The sequence below is a fragment of the Orbicella faveolata genome, unplaced genomic scaffold (assembly GCF_042242905.1).
Source record: "Orbicella faveolata isolate gen_17 unplaced genomic scaffold, um_ofav_v1 contig_14, whole genome shotgun sequence".
NCBI classification, from domain to species: domain Eukaryota; kingdom Metazoa; phylum Cnidaria; class Anthozoa; order Scleractinia; family Merulinidae; genus Orbicella; species Orbicella faveolata.
This window is the reverse complement of record NW_028301541.1, coordinates 11,484,715-11,501,597: the sequence shown is the minus strand read 5'-3', so window position 1 is coordinate 11,501,597 and position 16,883 is coordinate 11,484,715. Positions and strand designations below refer to the sequence as shown.

General features: G+C 39.6%; 1 pseudogene; it reads right to left on the bottom strand.

The window, feature by feature from the left end:
* Nucleotides 1–3,149: 3,149 nt before the first annotated feature.
* LOC149114001 (allatostatin-A receptor-like) lies at nucleotides 3,150–15,219 on the bottom strand (annotated as a pseudogene).
* Nucleotides 15,220–16,883: the final 1,664 nt, after the last annotated feature.

The window sequence follows — 16,883 nt, the reverse complement described above, 5'->3', positions numbered from 1 at the left end:
CTTAAAAGTAGTCTTACATTGCTTATCAATCATACGTTAACGGTACTTTTTATGTGACACTTATGGAGATTTCTTCCCAATGAGTTTTTAAACCACTTAGCTAAAACTTGCATGGGGATTTTAAGGATTTTGTTTCCATGGCAACGCTGAAAAAAAATTTAAATTTCACTACTAAAAACTCTTAAGTATTTTTTTAATGCGTTGATCTCGCAGAATTTTCGGCAAACAGAAGCAGGAGATAATAAGTGATTCGCAACCAATGACAGATCAAATTGTTTTTCAATTAATATGTACGGGTCCGCAAATGATCCCAGGACCGCAAATGATCCCGGACCGCAAATGATTCCCAAATTGGACCGCAAATGATCTCGGACCGGAAATGATCCCCGACAGGGACCGCAAATGATCCCGACTAAAAAATACCGAATGGCATGGATGGTGGGATGGTGTGGATACGCAATTGGCGTACGTGAATGCCGATGTTTTTATCAAAGCCATCTTACAATTATAATCAAGAGAAAATGAGGCTTACAACTTGCTTTTTTTTTTTCATATTTTCGACTAAATTTTGTTGCTAACTACGATGTTATGAATATCACCACTCAACCATCAAAACGCGACTTGGCTTGCATTTCTTTGCAATTCTCAGTAAAATTATGATCAGTGCAACATACGCTACATATCCTCCTTTGTTAAACACTGATATTTCGGTGTTATAGTTAAATCACATTTTATCAGCCACTAACGCCACTCGTCTAAAGTTTTAAACTAAAATCTAACCATGAAGCAACTATTAAGGAAGACGCTGTCACCTGAGTAGACCTACAAGCCTATCGCTTCATCACTCTCTGAAACACCTAGTGTATAGCACTGGAAATTTGAACAAATTTATTTTGTTATTTTTTCCTTGGTCGTATTTTGGCTTTAATTCCTCCGAAATGACTACTTGAGTATTCTAAGAAGCCAAAATTCCAAGCTACAGTTATGAGGTTCAGCTTCATGACCAAGTAAGGCCAAGGCTTGCGCTTAGTTTTGACAAGTTAGCTGTTTGATAGATGTTTGATACTATCGCCCCCGGGATTTCGAGAATGTTTACAAGTATGTGCTTTTCTAAGAATTCTAATTCAATAGGTCAGGCATAAGAGGCGGTATATTTATATCTGTTTACAATTAGCGTACTTCGTTTGGAAACCGGAGCATTTTGAATTTCAGGGTTATGGAGGTTGCGTCACACAAGGCTACTATCGAGTTTGTTGAAAAATATATACTTATCTCATGATTTTGAGCCTTTTTGGAAGTTAGAGCATCAGGAAAAGTGCTTATGTTAATGCTTGTTTGTTTAGTGCTGATAATCAGTCGCCTTGAAACCCAAAGTAAGTTCTAGATGTTTACACTATATTTCGCCTGCCATATTGGTGTACCACGGATGTATACCAACGTGGCGTTTTCTTACTGGGCTCTGTAAATTTCTGGGAAACATTTACTACGAATTTCTGAAGTTTGGGGAAACGCGCAGGCCTAAAACTTGGAGAAGTTAGTTAGAAGAATTAGTTATCTTCTACAGCGTACATCGCAATGTCTTAGCTTTTTCCATTGGTTGGTTTTCGATTTATTATTATTTTTTTATTGCGTGACAGTGAAAACGATCTGAACCGTTCGAAGAACAAAACAGCAACTGTGGAATATATTTTTTTTGTAAAATGATAAAACATGTGTTTTAGTTCATAATTTTTGTATATGTTCCCACCTTCCTCTGATATAAATCCATGCCATTCCTTATTTTTTGATCGGGATCATTTGCGGTCCAATATGGGGATCATTTCCGGTCCGGGATCATTTGTGGTTCAATTTGGGGATCATTTGCGGACCCGTACAAATATCCGTCTGCCATCTTAGATCCGCCATCTTAAATCCGCCATCTTGGCTGTTAAAACACCATTATTCTAAAGCAAAATGCGACAAAAGGGTTTGAAAATTAAAATTATTTTCCCTTTTAACTTAAAGCACTTATTATGTAATTTAAAGAAAATGCTTGAATACTCCCTTATGTTGAAAAAGGACAAAAATTTTTGCCTTCAATATTGATTTCAAAAGAGAGCATAATTCACGAAGTTGAGTAATAGCTAGTAATGGCTAAAAAACACGAGATAAGTGTAAATCTTTCGACAAACGCGATCGTAACGCCATTTTGCCGCCTCTACATTTCGTTATAATCAACGCCGTTATATCAGGTTTGGTTGTGGGACAAAATTAGGCGAGAAAAAGCTTCTGACGAAGAATTTTTTTTTAATTGATCTCCGAACTGAAATAGAAAATGTAGCTAACATCAAACGTTCATTGTTTTAGATGTAGGTTCCATCAACAAGACATCGTCTTAAGAAAACATTGATGTACTTACGAATATTCCAGGTGAAAAGAGCGCAAGATGAACGCTTTAATTTCTGTTAGAGAGGAGTTGGTCTCGTTCTTTTTTGGAATCGAATTCTTAACACCTTATTTTAAATGCTTCCCTTCCCTAAATGCGTGAATTTGGAGTAACCGTCGGTCGAATTTCACCTGCATTACGTATTTTGAAATTGGTACTGACGACGATTTCCCCGGGGTAGGGATTCCCGTATGAAAAGGTCAGGGATGCTTGTCGGGAAATTTGAATTAAACCCCAAAAGGAGAGCAATCTGAACATGGCTCAAGCTTTTTTGACCCCTAAAAGATACCACTTAAAACGGTACTGAAGGAACCCGTGCTAGTAGACTAGACTCGAGGGACCGGGGGAAATCGAATCGAGCCTAAAGACGGAGATTAGACCGTTTTTTGGGTTTATCCTTAAATATACTTTGGGTTTCGTTATCAACACCCGAAGCGAGACCAGAATCCTTAAGCGAGATGACGAGCACCCCGGACCTTTTCATATCGGAGTTCCACCCCCCGAGACGATTTGTTGATAATCGCTGGAAAGACTGAGATTCGAAAGGCTTGCTTGAAACAACAGTCATATTTGCGGAGCTATAATGTGCTTCTCTTTTCTTAATAAGCGCCGCGCAATCGAGTGAGGAAAACTATCATCTTAAGGAACGGATAACGTCATAGGGCAATTATGCATACATATTTATATATTCTGTTTCTCATCCTTCAATTATTATTTCCAACACTTTTCTTTTTTGAGAGATCTTTATTCCAAGTAGTTAAAAGTCAAAATAATTCTGCTGGTTTTTAAAAGATATTACTAAACTGTTCAAACCATTCAACTTCATTCAATGAACATGCGACTGCCTTAAAACGCAAAATGTGAAAACTAAGGAAAATCGTATCTGGTTTCAAAATGCGCATGGATAATTGTCCCACGTTATCCGTTTCCCGTAAATCACACTTTTCCCAGGGCCTCGATCTTGGAAAACAATGGCTTCACACAACTGTCATTGCACATTTTCGCAGCAGATTGTGGTTATTGTTTATATGGAAAATGTTCTTAAAATGTTCTTAAAATGTTCTTAAAATTTGTTTCAGAAATACTAAACATTATACATCAGAGGTTTAATTAACAAACAATGTTTTATTGATTACACTAAAAAATAAATTTCAAATAAAAAAAAAAAAAAATACTATTACTAATATAAATAAACATTAAGAGTTTGTATGGTCCAGCACACCATAGTACTTTAACATGAATGCTTCCTTATTCTGGCATCCTCTTTCATGTTTTCTTTATCAGGCTGAACTGGTTCTTATATTTATAGTGCTTTATTGGCCAACTTTCAGCCTGATGTTCTTAATCCACTTGTTCTTATCTGTGGGTGTTTACAAAGAGCGCACATAGATATGGAATGACTCCTCGTGTTCAACTCAGATCACCTGTGGAAGAGAACAGTCGAAGACAAATTCCATATTTACAGCAACCATGTCGTGATTGTTTTTAAATTTAATAAAGTAAACACTGTTTGTCGCTACAGACAAGTAAACGTCCAGAATCTTTAAGTTTTCTCTATTCATTCTCCGCAACCAGAATTGCGTCTGACAATGAAATTTCACAAAGCAGAGAACCGCTTGGGAATGCATAAATACTCCCCTGTTTAGACTGGCGGTTTAGAGCTTTTTTTCCTGAAACGTTTCAAACCAGCCCTATACTCGCTGTTTGTCATCCAGTAAATCAAAGGATTGACACACGAATTAAACATAGCAAGAATTCCCCCTGCACGTTGTAATGTACTACCAATCTGAGTGACGCCAAATGGAGAAAGAACGTAAATGGTTTGAGCTGGAAGCCAACACAACGTCTAGGTTATTGAGGTCACGGCGCACATGCGCAGTAACGCTCTCTGCTGCGCTCTCTGTCGTTCACCGTAACATCTTGCCATTGGCGATGTCTTGAACAGCAGTGTAATATGGGCAAACGAGGCCCAAGTAATCACACATGGAATATAAAACACAATCAGACTGTAGATAACTATCATAGCTTGGGTTCCCTTTTCTCCAAACGGCGCTTCAACATTGCAACATTTACTTCCCGACAATTTCCACTCAAAAAACTTGTTTATCTGCAGAAGACAAGTGGAAACCCAAATAGCCAGGATGTAAAGAAAGATCCTCTTTCTAGTGAAGTACTGCTTGTGCATAATGGGTCGAAAAATGCAGTACCACCTATCAATAGCCAGGCACGTGACCTTCAAAATGGAGATTTTTCCCAATGTGAACAGAGCATGCCTACTACTGAGAACACGACAGAAGAGTTCACCTGCTAAACCACGAGGAACTGGAAATGAGTCGATGCTGATAACATAGCCGGGAGTAAGGGGAATGAAGATACCTGTTGACAACAAAAACATTGCGTTGTTATTCTTGGTGTTTATTGAAAAGAGTTATCACAAAAGGGGGGGGGGGGTGGGGGCAAAACACAAGAAGACTCAAAACACATCCTTGTCATTTAGCTGCGCAATCCTAGGCGTTCCTTTTCCTATTTTCCTTTGTTTTCAGCCATACTCCTCATACTCACGTCTTTTGTCAGCTTAAATGACAACATTTCATGACCTATGACGTAATCACTGTGAAAAAGTTTCCAATTTTACCGGAAGTAGACCTCAAATTTTCAGCCCAAGGGCAAATTTTCATTTTTCCGTCGATTCAGAAGTCTCAAAATAAGCTGAATTTAAGTCAAAAACATTTTGGGTTCTTGTTTTTGAAAGAATTTTAACGCTTGATAAATGATTCCCGCTTCTTAGAACTTCCCCTTCTCGCCCTTTCGTCTTCCGCTTCCCGCCTTTTCCCGCCCTTTTCTCTCCCGCCTAACGCCCCCCTATTCTCCCAGGCTCCCGGCCCCAGTCCTCCCCACTACAAATGTAACGCGCGCGGTCGACTAACAGTTCAACGACCAAAAGTTTAATCAATCGGTTCCTAACGTACAGCTTAGTCGTACACGACTAGTCTACTCACACAAAAGTCATCTACATAACACGAGTCTTCTTTATATACTCCGCATTACGAGTTCATTATGCATTCAGTATTCGATATATAACCGTCTCTTACAACTTGCGCGAGCACATTTAAATATAATATTCGAACTTATTATCCAACTGCAGCGAATACTGTCCAAATAACAGTACAAATATACAGCGATATTGTACAGTTATTTGTACAGTAGAAAACCTGTTTGCCGTACAGGTTTTGCGTGCAGGCAAACTGTCACACTCTCCCTCTTTCATTGATACATTTACTACGGCAGTTGAATAATAAATCTCTTATTAGATGTTATTGTCCCATAGAAATCGAGAGCGAATGATCTAATTGTTTTAGTAGAATTCTAACTTAAATTAACGCAAGTAATGGTTTCCAAATATTTTTCGACGCATTTTTTGAACTTTACGATTTAACAAAATCGCACGTATTGAATTGTCCTTGGTAGATTTGCAGTTGTTTACGAGCGCGCACCGTTTTTCAATATTTCAAGTTTTTAAAGTCAAGCTTCCGTTTATCTCCTTCTTTTAGTCTTCTCGGAAATTTAATTATCCACGCACATCTAAACTTTCTTCCAAAACGTCGGGAAAACGATAAAAACGTCGCATTTCGTGGACGACCGATAGCTACTGCATTCTAATTAACAATTAGACCCGTAGCCCGCAAGGGCTACGGGTCAATAGCCCATTCGGCTTCGCCTCATGGGCTATTGACCCGTGGCCCTTGAGGGCGAAGGGTCTAATTGTTTTAGTATCACCCAACTAGTCGGACAGAAAAGGTAATAATAAAGTTAGCAAATGCAAGTTGAAGAAATATTTATTTGGAAATAAAAGGAAAGAAAGCGTCACGCTCGATGGCGCCAATTTCGCTACTCGATGACTATTACTGATAGTCCCCTAGTAGCGTAGCCAATCAAAATGCAGGATTTGCATTAGTCCACTAGTTGGGTGATACTAATGGTTGATAGTATACGAGTAGCTCCGCCGATCAGATTGCAGCATTTGCATTAGTGTACTAGTAGAATTCTACTAATAAGACTTAGTATAAATCTACAAGCGTTCTATCACGAATGCCGTTCGCTGATTGGCTACGCTACTCACTATCTATTCTGTGATAGATAGTGAGTAGCGTAGCAGTGTGCGCTCACGGTCAACGAACTGACGGCCGCTTCGTTGCGTTTTCGAAGTGTCTGTGAAGAAGATTTAGATAAAGTTTTGAACGACTAGTAGATTTATACTTGGACAATTAGATTATTTGCTCTCGATATCACGCTATAGAAATCTCGAGCTCACAATCTAATTGCTTGATATATATTAGCTAGCGCAATCACTATATCTGTTCGTTACAGTGCCCCCTTCCAATAAAAGTGATGCCTCATCGCTTGGAGAGTCATTTTAAAACCAACAACGCTGTTTGACATATTGAACAACAACAACAAAAACAAAGGAGAGTCCATTAACTTGAACAATCCTCCCCTAAAGCTTGTAATCATTCGATGAGGTCTCTAATGTGTCTTTGAACTGTTCAAAATGTAACTATGAACCGTTCATGCAAAACGTCTTAATCAAAGTTAAATGTAACTCTTAACAAACAGCATTCAGTCTCAATAAAATCTGACTCTTAACTAATTTATAGACCAACTCTGGCCAACTTCCAAAATCACTGAAATGTTCTGTTCGTGAAATGGTTTAAAGCGATCATGTAGTGCAAAAACTTTGGTTTTCACTTGGGATTCTTCTGGATCCGATACACCGCGTCCGTGACTCGCTTGACTCGCTCCATGACTCTGCCAAGGACCGTCCCATGAAGTTTACAACTTTGGACTTCTGTCTTTCTTGCTCTTCTCCCCCTCCCGATAGGATTTTGCATGGTACCTATAAATGTTTCTGAATATAAATGTTTCTGTCGTTGGCTTTCGATGCTCAAATGGTCATGGGCAAGACGGCACTGTTCCGACTTGTTCCCGGAGATTCCAGGCATATTCGGTGTAAGCTGGTGGTGTGACTGTTACTGGAGGAGCACCGCACATTAGTGCACCGGTGCTCTCATGAATCGCTGAACGATAAACGATGGAAAAAAGAGGTAGTAGCTGATCCTAGTTCCGCCGGTGATCTTGAACAAATTTGGATAACATAGCCTCCAATGTACGATTTAGTTGTTCCACCATCCCGTCTGAATGTGGGTGCAAGGTTGTTGTCCGAGTCTTCTCAATACTCAGTAGCCTGCAAACGTCCTTATACAGCACTGATTCGAAGTTACGTCCTCGATCACTGTAAATTTGCAAGGGAACACCAATCCTGAAAATAACCTCAGTGAGCAAGAGAACTGCCATTATACTCGCGGATTCTTCAGCCATAACAAGCGCCTGCACCCATTTCGAGAAATAAATTAATCCATAACCACCAAACAAACAACAAACAACAACACTTTATTCCTTTTCCCACAATCTATATGAATTTTTTGTTTTCAATAATTTACATGAATTTCCTGTTTTGTTTCTTGCAGTGGTTCAAACACATCGGTTGCAAGCCTCTCAAGGGGTGCCCCACGTTGTAAAGTTTTAGTGGGGCTTGAAACTTTTTCTGCGGCTTTCTTCGAGATGAGCGCTTAAAGCCCTGGCCAGACTGATTCGCAACTGGAAGCAAGTTAAAAACTTGGGTCTACTGCCGACTCCGTTTGGCCAGGCACTGTGTGCACTTGCTTTGACTTGCGATTACTTGTGCTCAGTTTGGTCGTGATCAAACTTGCACTCAAGTCAACACAAGTTTAGTTAGGTAGGCCCTTTATTTGAAAGTAACATCTATAGTAAATTTTCTGGGTATAACGTAGTCCCTTCAGGGAGCTTAAAAAGCATCTCTGCTCCCTGAAACTATTGCCTCGGTAACATAGAATACACAATAATAGGATATGCACAAAAATAAAAACATAAATATCGAAAAGTGACCGGTGCATTCGTTGTTGAAATGGGCTTTTGCGATTTGGGTGTACTTGAGAGGAGACTTGCGAGTCCGTTTCGCCACCCAGCGCAAATCTCTACGCAAGTTCAACTTGCGGCTATTTCCATACCAATAGTACCGCTGCTTGATGTCCGACTGTAACTGAGTCATGTAGAGACAATAACGCTTTCTATTGAAGGCTCTTAGGAATACTGAACTAGTTTTAAGCTTTGCTCTCCTTCCTTCAGGATAAGTCTCTCAAGCTTTGCCCAATAGCCGTTAAGCTCTGGAGAAAGAGAAGAAATCTGCTCCCAGTTTGGTCGCCCTGTCAAGGCTCCAGCCAACTCATTACGGGTGATAAAAAAAGGGTCACATCGTTGCTCAGTTTGTAGCTCTTCTCTCGTTATTCTCTCTATCCAGATTACGTTCCCAATTTCCATTCCTTGTGACTACACCACAGAACGAATCATCCTCCGGGTTTGTACCGTACTTCAATTTTGTCGCAAAATCCACACTCACCAAGACTGCAGGGTCGTCTAGACAAGGCGTCTGCATTTCCATGCTTACCTCACGAACGATACACCACTTCATAATCATAAGTACCCAGCATTTCTTACCATATTGCCATTTGCCCTTCCAAATCCTTGAAGCTCATCAGGCACTGTAAAGCTCCATGATCAGCTCGGACAGTGACCTTCCGGCCATACAGGTAAAGATGGTAATGGCGTCTCCCGTCTAACAGAACAAGTAACTCACGACGTGTGAATAATTCCTGTCTGCTCTCCTCAATGCTGTACTTAAGTGTATGCAATTACTTTCCAAATGTAATTTTGAATTTGCGAAAGGCCAGCTCCGATTATCAACCCACCTACGTTCGGGTCCAGGATAAACGTGTCAAGAAGGGCTGGGTATGGATGGATCGGAGCTAAGGCAAGATTCTGATCTCCTTTAAAGTACGTGCAGAAAGCCCTATCACAGGTCTCCGACTATAAGAATCCCCCACCGGCTTGGCGACGCAACGCAGTGACGTCATTATTTAAGATTATTCCGGGTGTTTTTCGTCCAAGAGCAGAGTGCTTGGAAAACATTTTAGTGACTCAAACCATGGAACCGATACTAGGGCTTATTGTATTTATTGCTATTCCGGAATATGACCAAATAAATCGTACTTTTTGTGACGAACATCTTAATGTAGCAAACGTTCTTACAAATATCCCTGAGCAAATTTGAACAATTTGATAACGAAAAGGAAACTGAGTATTATTTGAACATCTCGGAAATTGTACATCAAAAGACAGCTTTTATTTCATGTCACTTCTAGACATATCTATCATAATCAACCAGCTGCTCCTAGTTGCTAAAACTTTACCTTCATTTTAAATATTTAAAAATGCTGTTGATGTTGACGTCACTGATATCGGACCAAAGAAATTGGATGAGTTCCTTTTTGACATCATGTATGAACTGAGCCGTAACACACACGCTTCGTCTATATATTCAAACGGAATAGTAAAAGTTAAATGCAGCATAAAGCTAAGAAACTGCACAATTTATAACAATCTTGTGCAGACTTGACCATTTGTTCTTCTGTCAAATGAACAATTATTTTGTTTTGTTGATGTGTTTTTCTACACAAGGCTGAACATGATTTGTATTTAATACTAGAACATTCTAACATGGCGTGATCTAGCTGAACTGACTTGTTTCAGTTCAAAAGCCGGGACTGTTAAATTCGTTTTTATAAAGCTACAAACCTGTTAGTAGATCTGTGATTGCCAAAGAGAACAGAAGAATGTTGTGTGGTCTTTTCAACATGGTAGGTTTCTTCATCATAATTACACAGAACAGTGAGTTCAACAAAAACGACAGAACTGCTATTAATCCAAACATCCCGGCCTTCCTTGCTTCAGCCCGAAGGCTCTGATCGCCTAAAGCTGGTGTTGACATTCCGTTGCTGGAATTGTTTCGCAGGGGCGAAAATGTACTCTGTGCGTCCATTTTCGACATAGCGCGCCTAAATAGAGTGCGGATTTCTTTTTACTTTAGTGTTTTTTAAATTAAAGAACCAAAATATAAAACTAATATCGCAAAACACATTAAACGCTCGTCAATTACGGCTTAACAAAGGTGTCTGGCTATATTGATAATGATAACTATTGCAACAAGCAGAAATTTGAATAACTAAGGAAACTGTGGTTTATATCTGCAAAGGTTACTTCTCGCTGAATAAACGTCGGTAATAACTGTCCACCAACTCAGTTTTGTTGATTTGTTCTTCTTGAAATCTTTTTTGAATCTGGTAAAAAACTAAAAACATATTTCCAATTATACTTTATTTCAATGCATAGATAGGAAGGAAAAACAAGTCCGCTAAGGTTTGTTTTGGTGAAACTTTGTCAAGAAATAAAAGAAAAAAAAACTACATAGCGAAATACGTCAAGGGCGGTACAGCTGAAAACCACAATTAACAAAAAATACATCAATGAACGATTGCCGCAACCACTCTTATGCAAACATATTGCTTGTCTTTGTCGGTCAATCAGTGATATTTGGTGTATAATCATTTGAACCTCGTTTAAGGCAGTTTTCTCTAAAACATGCTTTGTTACTGCTTTACTTCTGTCGAAAGAAAAGGAGAAGAAAGAAAATGAAACACGAAAAATCGTTAAATAAAAAAGTGATTGCCTTGCTGATCCTTAAGTTTGAGTTTAAATTTAAATAACGTCACCATGACATTAACCCGGATGTTTGTAAACATACACCGGACCATACACCGTGGAATACGTCTTTTGACGTCACAGTAACTGGTCAGTGGTCATCACCATCAGGCTGTCTTGTGGTAGTTTGCGTGGATAGCGCGCGGTATGTATGGGTTGTTGACCAAGTGTGAGGTCAGGATGGCTGGATATTGGCCAAGTTCTTTTTTTGCGTGTTTATGGACCGAGACGGACTTTGTCGATGTCCATAAACTCGCAAAAAAAAAGAACGAGGCCAATATCCAGCCATCTTGACCGAACAAACTTGGTCAACAAAGAATTTATTATATGGCTTTCGGGGAAATTTTTCTTAGGGTTAAGGTTGTCCCGAGCGGGCAAGATAGCTCCATCTTGACCGCTCGGGTAGCCAATCACAGCGCAGGATTTGATTCGAAGTTACGTCCTCGATCACTGTAAATTTGCAAGGGAACACCAGTCTTGAAAATAACCTCAGTGAGCAAGAGATCTGCCACAATACTCGCGGATTCTTAAGGCATGACAAGCGCCTGTATTCATTTCGAGAAATAAATTAATCCATAACCACCAAACAAACAACAAACAACAAACAAAAAACAACAACACTTTATTCCTTTTCCCATAATTTACATGAATTTTTTGTTTCCAATAATTTACACGAATTTCCTGTTTTGTTTCTTGCAGTGGTTCAAACACATCGGTTGCAAGCCTCTCAAGGGGTGCCCTACGTTGTAAACTTTTGGTGGGGCTTGAAACTTTTTCTGCGGCTTTCTTCGAGATGAGCGCTTAAAGCCCTGGCCAGACTGATTCGCAACTGGAAGCAAGTTAAAAACTTGGGTCTACTGCCGACTCCGTTTGGTCAGGCACTGTGTGCACTTGCTTTGACTTGGGATCACTTGTGCTCACTTTGGTCGTGATCAAACTTGCACTCAAGTCAACACAAGTTTAGTTAGATAGGCCCTGTATTTTAAAGTAAAATCTATAGTACATTTTCGGGTAGTCCATTCAAGGAGCTTACAAAGCATCTCTGCTCCCTGAAGCTATTGCCTCAGTAGCATAGAATACACAATAATAGGATAGTACGCGGGACAAAACTGTTCTGGATCGACGTTTTACATCAAAAAATTAAAACAAACAAAGTGACACGAATAATTTTGTGATTGTCTTAAACTTTACTAAGTTCCACACATGGAAACTTTTTTTTAGATGGATCACGGAAGAAATTAAAGGCTTGCATTACACCTTGTCCAAATTTGGTGACTGAGTCACAAAAGTATGCAAAAGACGTCATTTCCGTGAGAAAGAAGAGTCACATTTGGAGTGTTGTTTTGCGAAGAAACTCTTGACGTGCTAGTCGATTTTTTCTGTCAAGATTTTGACAAGAAAGCATAACAAGGACTTACAACTTATTTGGTCGCTGAAATACAATATTATCTTCAGAAACTGATCTTGATCGAAGTCTCGAAACTGTTCTTGCCACGCATCGGTCTTCCCCATGGTTTGAAGATGACTGCCTTTAGCTCGCGCTTAGTACAAGCCACAAATGTACAAGATATTGCAGTGTTAAAGCACTGTCGGCTGAGAACCTCAGACACTGGTATTTGTCCTTTTAGGAAAGTTTTCAGACCTTTTTCTGGACTCATCTACCAGGAGCTTGCCATTTTGTCGCATAACAGCTTGGAATAACTTTGTTTGGTTTGCTTCGTGGCCTGTTGTAGCCCTTCAGTGGCAGCATCACAACTTGAATCTTCGATTCTCCAAACCGCTGATATATCACAGGATTATAGTGTTGTTTAGACGGATTATCGCTCCTTCCTCATGCCATCTCGTCGAATTCATGGAAAAAAAAATCATAAACACGTAACGATGTTCTTCGCACAACAGCACTGGTCTAACACTACGATGTCGATGTAAACCACAACTGTTTTTTTTCTCCCAGAAATCGCGCAATGTTCTGCACATTTGTGCTTCAGTACGCAAATTTAGATACCCTATGACGTAAATCCTCCTTGCGTGATCTATATAAAAATGAGTTTCCATGTGTGGAGTTTAATAAGGTTTAAGAAAATCAAAAAATTATTTGCATCGTTTTGCTTGTTTTGGCTTTTTGTCGTAAAACATCGATCCAGAACAGTTTTTTCCAGCGTACTATGTACAAAAATAAAAACATAAATATCGAAAAGTGACCGGTGCACTCGTTGTTGAAATGGCCTTTTTGCGACTTGGGCGTACTTGAGAGGCAACTTGCAAGTCCGTTTGCCACCCAGCGCAAATCTCTACGCAAGTTCAACTTGCGGCTATTTGCTACTACTTGCGACTCCTTTTGGTCAGGGCTAAAGGTAGTTTCGGCACCACACCTTAACTTCGAGGCTGTTTTCATACCAATAGTATCATTGCTTGACACGCTGTAGGGTCTTTTTCCCTCCCAGATGTCAGACTGTAACTGAGTCATGTAGAGACAATGACACTTTCTCTTGAAGGCTCTTAGGAATACTGAACCAATTTTAAGCTTTGCACTCCTTCCTTCAGGATAAATCTCTCAAGCTTTGCCCAATAGCCGTTAAGCTCTGGAGAAAGAGAAGAAATCTGCTCCAGTTTGGTCGCCCTGTCAAGGTTCCAGCCAGCTTATTACGGGTGATAAAAAAGAGTCACATCGTTGCTCATTTCGTAGCTCTTTTCTCGTTATTCTCTCTATCCAGATTACGTTCCCAATTTCCATTTCTTGTAACTGCACCACAGAACGAATCATCCTCGGGTTTGTGCCGTTCTTCAATTTTGTCGCAAAATCCACACTCACCAAGACTACAGGGTCGTCTAGACAAGGTGTCTGCATTTCCATGCTTACCTCACGAACGATACACCACCTCATAATCATAAGTACCCAGGTTTTCTTACCATACGGCCATTTGCCCTTCCAAATCCTTGAGGCTCATCAGGCACTGCAAAGCTCCATGATCAGCTCGGACGGTGGCCTTCCGGCCATAGAGGTAAAATGGCGTATCCCGTCTACCAGAACCAGTAACTCATGACGTGTGAATAATTCCTGTCTGCTCTCCTCAATGCTGTACTTAAGTGTATGCAATTACTTTCCAAATGCAATTTTGAATTTGCAAAAGGCCAGCTCCGATTATCAACCCACTTGCGTTCGGACCCAGGATAAATATGTCAACAAGGGCTGGGTATGCATGGATCGGAGCTTAGGCAAGATTCTCCTTTAAAGTACGTGCAGAAAGCCCTATCGCAGGTCTCCAGCTATACCGGCTTGGCGACGCAACGCAGTGACGTCATTATTCAAGATTATTCCGGGTATTTTTCGTCCAAGAGCAGAATGCCTGGGAAACATTTTAGTGACTCGAGTATTATTTGAACATCTCGGAAATTCTACATCAAAAGACAGCTTTTATTTCTCGTCACTTCTCGAGATAATTATCGCAATCAACCAGCTGCCCTTAGTTGCTAAAACTAAAACTTCATTTTACATATTTAAAAATGCTGTTGATGTTGACGTAACTGATATCGGACCAAAGAAATTGGATGAGTTCCTTTTTAACATCATGTATGAACTGAGCCGTAACACACACGCTTCGTCTATATATTCAAACGGAATAGTAAAAGTTAAATGCAGCATAAAGCTAAGAACTGAACTGCACAATATATAACAATCTTGTGCAGACTTGACCATTTGTTCTCCTCTCAAATGTACAATCATTTTGTTTTGTTGATGTGTTTTTCTACACAAGGCTGAACATGATTTGTATTTAATACTAGAACATTCTAACATGGCGTGATCTAGCTGAACTGACTTGTTTCAGTTCAAAAGCCGGGACTGTTAAATTCGTTTTTTATAAAGCTACAAACCTGTTAGTAGATCTGTGATTGCCAAAGAGAACAGAAGAATGTTGTGTGGTCTTTTCAACATGGTAGGTTTCTTCATCATAATTACACAGAACAGTGAGTTCAACAAAAACGACAGAACTGCTATTAATCCAAACATCCCGGCCTTCCTTGCTTCAGCCTGAAGGCTCTGATCGTCGAAAGCTGGTGTTGACACTCCGTTTCTGGAATTATTTCGCAGAGGCGAAAATGTACTCTGTGCGTCCATTTTCGACATAGCGCGCCTGAATAGAGTGCGGGTTTATTTTTACTTTAGTGTTTTTTAAATTAAAGAACCAAAATATAAAACTAATATCGTGAAAGACATTTAACGCTCGTCAATTACGGCTTAACAAACGTGTCTGGCTATATTGATAAAGATACCTCCTGCAACAAGCAGGAATTTGAATAACTAAGTAAACTGTGGTTTATATCTGCAAAGATTACTTCTCGCTGAGTAAGCGTCGTTAATAACTGTCCACCAACTCAGTTTTGTTGATTTGTTCTCCTTGAAATCTTTTTTGAATCTGGTAAAAAAACTAAAAACATAGTTCCAATTATACTTTATTTCAATGCATAGATAGGAAGGAAAAACAAGTCCACTAAGGTTTGTTTTGGTGAAACTTTGTTAAGAAATAAAAGGAAAAAAAAACTACATAGCGAAATACGTCAATAGCGATACAGCTGAAAACCACAATTAACAAAAAATACATCAACGAACGATTGCCGCAACCACTCTTATGCAAACATGTTGCTTGTCTTTGTCGGTCAATCAGTGATATTTGATGCATAATCATTTGAACCTCGTTTAAGGCAGTTTCCTCTAAAACATGCTTTGTCACTGCTTCACTTCTGTCGAAAGAAAAGGAGAAGAAAGAAAATGAAACACAAAAAATCGTTAAATAATTAAGCGATTGCCTTGCTGATCCTTGAGTTTAAATTTAAATAACGTCACCATGACGTTAACCCGGATGCTTGTACAACATACATCGGACCATACACCATGGCAATTTAACTGACGTCAGTTTTTTATGCGTCTGTCCTCTTATTGATGATAAATTGCGTCATAACATTGTCAAAGTGGCTGTGGAACCACGAGCCGCAGGCGAGTAGTTCCGCAGTAAACTTTGACAATGTTATGACCAAATTTATCATCAATAAGAGGACAGACGCATAAAAAACTGAAGTCAACTTGCTTTTTAGAATAACAAGACCCGAAAATGGTCAAATGCCGGGAATAAATGAGGGGAAAAGACGCCGTAAAGTTGCCTTAAACGAAGGTAAATGAATTTTATTCAAAATGACGCGAATATTGTCAATAGCTTTTCTCGCTCTTTGATTGACTACTTAAAAAGGTCAATAAAATCTCATTGGTTTAAAAGTTGACAGTTTGACAGCTGAAAGTTGAACTTGAAAGCTTGCATAAATTAAAATTTTATCCGTCTGTACTCTTATTGATGATAAAAATGAGCCAATCAGCGCGCTAGAAATTAGACAGTTATTGTAAAAACGTGTTTTGACGTCACAGTAACTGGTCAGTGGTCATCACTATCAGGCAGTCTTGTGGTAGTTTGCGTGTCGTTTGGGTGGATAGGCGGGTACAGGGAAGTCATTTTGTGTGGAGTAATGTGCAGTTTACTGAATCGACAGCTGAATCGAGCTGACGAAGCGTGGATCGTGTTGCTTCAGTCGTCCGGTAGGGGTAAGAACGCCGAACGCCGAACTGCCAAATGCGCTCTTTACTTGCGGATTAGTAGTTTCACTCATGTTTGCTTGGGGTTAGCTTTTGTTTGTTAAGGACACTATTATATTGCATATGGCCCTGTCCAACAATTAAAAGCCAACCGCAACCAAATATAAGTGAAACTAACCGCAAGCAAACAGTGCATTCGGCATT